Source organism: Ovis aries, chromosome 23, assembly GCF_016772045.2.
Source record: "Ovis aries strain OAR_USU_Benz2616 breed Rambouillet chromosome 23, ARS-UI_Ramb_v3.0, whole genome shotgun sequence".
Taxonomy (NCBI): domain Eukaryota; kingdom Metazoa; phylum Chordata; class Mammalia; order Artiodactyla; family Bovidae; genus Ovis; species Ovis aries.
Genome location: NC_056076.1, coordinates 37,157,167 through 37,162,400, shown reverse-complemented (window position 1 = coordinate 37,162,400; position 5,234 = coordinate 37,157,167). Strand labels below are relative to the sequence as shown.

General features: G+C 35.3%; 2 non-coding genes across 2 annotated transcripts; both read left to right on the top strand.

The window, feature by feature from the left end:
* Window positions 1–1,585: 1,585 nt before the first annotated feature.
* LOC114110528 (small nucleolar RNA U2-19) lies at window positions 1,586–1,668 on the top strand. Its single transcript, XR_006057832.1, has one exon. It is a non-coding gene; the product is annotated as a small nucleolar RNA U2-19 (small nucleolar RNA).
* A 157-nt stretch (window positions 1,669–1,825) lies between these two features.
* Window positions 1,826–1,895, top strand: LOC114110527 (small nucleolar RNA U2-30). The gene has a single exon (XR_003586778.1). It is a non-coding gene; the product is annotated as a small nucleolar RNA U2-30 (small nucleolar RNA).
* The last annotated feature ends 3,339 nt before the right edge of the window (window positions 1,896–5,234 follow it).

Sequence of the window (5,234 nt, the reverse complement as noted above, 5' to 3'; positions counted from 1 at the left end):
TCTCTAACCCTGTGGTACTTTCCAGGTTCAAAGACAGGAACTGGGTCTCCTCTAAGGCAGGGGAATGGGTCTTCCACTTCCCGTATTGTCACCAAACACACTTGATGGGGAAGGCAGCTGTGTGATACACGTGGACCTGAATCACTGTGACTGTTACAAACAAACTCGCTCTACCATCTTGCTTTCCTCCTGGCTTTCTCTCCTTAGCCCCAGAATGTCATTTGCTATTTCCTCCCTTCTGGCAAAGACTAACCCTTCCTTCTTCTTCAGATCTCGCTTTAGTTAGAAGTTCCTTGGCCACTCCCATCCCTTCCCCAGGCTGGTTTCTGTGGTCTACCATTATCACAGTCCATCCTCACCTTCTCTTCTAATTACTTGCTAATTTCCCTACATCCCCAGTTAGGTCATTGGAATAATGTCCTTGTTCACTGTTTTGCCCCAGAAACTAAGATGGATAGTGCATGGTGTGTGGCAGATGTGCAGGGTATCTGAACACAGGCTGAGCAGTGTCAGGCCTAGCTGGGGGAGGGGCGTTAAAACCCATGCTACGATCCCAGTCCCCCAGGGATCATAGGACCTAAGAAGAAATAGTGTGTTCACACTGTAACACAGCTTCAAGGCAAGTCCCCTACCCCTTCTTCCCACCAGGTGGCTGCCCCAGACTTAGGACATGTTGACTGTGGTGTCACCAAGAGGGACAGAGAGACAAAAGTACGGACTTCATCAATGAAAATGCCTGAGTTACTTCTCGCTTCCTTTCTCTTCTCTTTTCCTCACTCCTTTCCCCCTCTCCTTTTATACAACATATAAAAAAGATACAGGGAAGAATTATTGCCTTTGGCTTTTGACTTAACAAAATCTAACTTAGAGATTATTTTAAAATATTTGAAAACAATGTTAAAAAGCATTATTAATTTCAACATTGTAAAATGGATACAAATATATTTTTATATGAGGCAAATAAAACTTTCACTTGAATAAGGATGATTACTATCATCAACAAACCTACCTTCCCACTGGGCATTGAATATCACCAATGCTAACAAAATAACTATTAAGAAATTAATTATTTGTGTATTAGAGCAAGTGTCTCAGCCTTGGGTCTCAGTGGTTCCAGTTATTGGCTTAAAATTCTGGGCACAAGTGGGATTTTTGTTTTTGTTAGGGATAATGACTTTGTCTCCTGTGTACAGATAATAATTTACATAAAAAATTATTCAGTGATAAAACTGATAAACACAGTGTTTGTACAACCCAATTCCACTCATTACCTTATATTAATGGATTTTCATTCCATGTGTCTAGGATGTTATCTTTCTGCTTTCAACTTTAAACTTGTGAGAATATCTTTGTTAGCTCTGACAGTAACAGAAATGCGGAGCCAGTGCAGGGAAAGGATAGAAAGAATAAGAGAACCCAGAAGCACACAATCTGTAGGCGTTAAGATGCTGCCATCTCTGAATGACAACTGAATTTCTGGAAAAGCCAAAGTGTTTGTAGTATGAAAGGCTGGATTTTATTACATTGCCAATCACAATTTTATAACACAACTTTATTCTCTTAGTCTATAAAAGTATACCTACATAAAATAGCCAAATCTGAGCATCAGAAGATGCTAGTCTACCTATCGCCCAGTCTACCTGATGAGTGATCTCTGTAGTTCTGAGAAGCAAAAGAGTAATTTAAAATTAGGAGTGTGAAAGTTGTATGTGTGTGTGTGTGTGTATGTGTGTGTGTGTGTAAAGTTGACTAGAGAACTGAGGGGCTTATTGGTGGATAAGTGAGAGTTGGCTGTGGGTGTGTATATGAAAGGCTGATCAGTTCTGAGCAATGATGAAAAGGTTTAACTGCAGACCTTTTTAACTATGAAGGTTTCTACACTTGATCTGAGCTCAGGATTAAAAAAAAGTATACCTACAAAATATACAGAGATAAATAATGTACATGTTTATCATATATATGTATTATATCCATACAATTTATGTGTATATAAATGAAACTAAGGTAGCATAAACACAGTATTATATACTTATAAAAATAAATTTTGCATTAAAGAGAATCCCATGAATTGAGTAAACACAATCTGACAATTTCTAGATGTCATGGTGCATCTCCAATTCTCACATCCATACGTGACTACTGGAAAAATCATAGCTTTGACTAAACAGATCTTTATTGGCAAGGTGATGTCTCTGCTTTTTAATACACTGTCTAGGTTTGTCATAGCTTTTCTTCCAAGGAGCCAGCATCTTTAATTTCATGGATACAGTCACTGTATCACAGTGATTTTGTAACATGACCTTTATCAAATTATAGAACTTGCATTTTATTTTTCTGAGTGATACTTAAAGAATCACAAATAGATACTGAACTTGTTAAATGATTTTTTACAAACTTCTTAAACAAATTATTTTTGTTTCTTTTCTTCAGACAAATTTTGGAGTACCTTGAACAATTTTCTAATGTTAAACCAACGTTGTATTCCACGGTAAGCCCTCTTGATCAGACATATCTGAAATAGCATGCTGTACAAGTAATTGGAAAATATTCATTTAAACACACACAGAACTCATTTGTGAAAACTGACTTTGTTTTGAATCATAATTTTAAAGAATTACTATTACACACTTTATGATAGCAGTGCAATTGAATTTGAAATAAATAGTAAAGTGATAATTAGAAACTTCATTTAGTTGAAAATTAAAAAATGCTTACACATCATTTAAACTAAAATTAAGAAATACTTAGTACAGAACCAAAATGAAAGTGCTACACATCAACATTTACATGTTGACACTTTGTGGAAAATGTATAGCTTTAAATACTTTTATTACATTTTTCAGCTTGTGGATTTTAGATCAAGCAGATATCAAAGATTTAAGCCTAAAGCATTTATAAGTGGTCCTACCATTTGCCATGGATTCTAGGGGAAATCTTCAGTTTATTTTCATGTGTTTGTTTACTTAAGCCTCCACGGAGAGTTTGTCTACATAAGTGAACCTGCCATCCTGTATACAAGAGTGTATTTATATATAAATTCTTAAGATGGCTGATGGTTCAGCATTTGTTTACTTCCCTGGATTAATGTTCTGCCCTTGTATTTGGCTTCATACTTTTTCTTGCATTTTTGTAATCTCATACATTTACTTAAAAATTATTCTATTTTCAGTATTTTCTTTCAAACATATGAAAAAGTGCTTTGTAGTAGTAGGTGTCAGTAATTCTCATCTGCTTCACTACTGGAAACTTATATCGATCTTATTATTTTTAATATATATTCTTTCAGTTTAAAATATTATGGTATTTCCATGATGGTTTCTTCTTTAAATGTAGTTCACAGTGTGATTGCATTTTCACCAGGATCCTCCCCCTCCTTTTTTAAAATTGCATTTCATTTTTATTGCATTGACAACATACTTTGGTTCGTATCAAAGAGTCCCTTCAGTATTCATGGAAATGCTTTACGCTGTTATACTGTCCATTTTTATAAAAATTAATGATTCTCTTAAATGTATTTTCTAATTGTTAGGTATATAGTTATATATGTGTAAAGCTTATTCATCATGCACTCAAGTTCTTATATCTGTACTAGTTCTTGACTGCTTGATCTATCAGCAGCACAGAGGGATGCATTAATATTTCCCTGTATGATTGTGGACGTGTGGATATCATCTTTAATCTGACACGTTTTCATTTGTGTATTTGGGGCTTTCTTTTTAGGTATCCTACTGGGTTTTTGATCATTTTACTTGAAGGCGACTGTGTCATTGATGCATTTGCTCACCTCTGCTGTTCCCTTTCCTTGTCATTTCTGGCATTATCTCTTAGAACCTCAGTTCCTCCATTTAAAGTGAATTTTTACATTCTGTCCAGTGTTTCCGGAGGTTTGAAGTGGGAGGGTTTTCACATTTTGTTAATATCTTGCCAGGAGGGCCTGAAGTTAATAGATTTCATTTAACCTATGGAACTGGATGAGATCACCTGGGCGAGAGAGTATAAAACAAAGAGAAGTGAGCGGAGGGCTGATCCACAGGAAACTAATATTAAGAGGATGAAGGAAAGTGAGGTAAACCAAGTATGACTTCCTTCTATCCCAGAATCTCTGCAAATTCTTCCCCTTAGAGGGCTCATAAATTTCCAAGTATGCCAAAAAGCAAATTAAACATAGGTAATAAAACAGAAGTCAGTCACACAGAGTCATTTGTATCTTAACCAAATATACAATATGGTAATAAGAACATTGGGAGATAGTGTGCATTTTGTGCTCAAAGGCAGTTTGTTTTTTTTCTTGTGTATAGAGATGTACGAGAATCGTTCTCCTTTTATTGAGTGTTAAATATAAGGAAAACTTTTATTGCTGGCATTTTATAAAAATAATCTGATGTCTACTTTTATTCGTTTTATATTGAACCCTTTGGCAAAAGACAGCCTCATCATTGTTTTCTGTCAATCTTCAGATGGGGAAAAGCAGAAAGATTTCAAGCTGGTATACTCTTTGAAAGAAAAAGCAATAGAGAAAATGGCAAAGACAGATAAAAGAAAATGAGATTTACAATGTCAGCTAAACTTTAGGGATGAGAAAACACAAAAAGATCCATAGTAGAGCAAGACTAGGGTAAATACCGACAGTTCTGACAGATTTCAGAGATATACCAAACTTCCTTGGCTATAAGAAATTGACCAGAAATGTTAAGATAGTTTCTCTTATAATACTGTGCATGCTCTTGCAGTTTACAAGCTATAAAATCACATTGTGCAGAGATGGGATCAAAAACAAAAAATTATCTAAGGGTACAGAGTCAGTGAACAATGATGAGTAAGTATTTGAACTTTGGAGAGGGGTAAGGGGGCTACAATGCTGTCACTGAAATTTTTTCTAAACGGAAAATACCTACAAGTTGCTTCAAAAAAAAAAAAAAAAAAAAAAAGAAGGGAACTTCTTTGCAAAAGCTGAGGCTTTCGATGAACAAATAACTTCTTCAACATTCTCAAATATATTAAACCCAACTTCATGTGGTTAGTATAAAATAAAATGGCTGAATTATACTTAAAATATTTAATTCAGAATGTGTAAAAAAAGCAATCAAAGTTAGAAGCAAACAAGAATATGTGTATTTCTTATATACATTACCATGTGTAAAACATATTACTAGTGGGAAGCTGCTGCATAACACAAGAAGCTCAGCCTGGTGCTCTGTGATGACCTAGAGTGGTGAGATGGGGGAGGGTGTGTG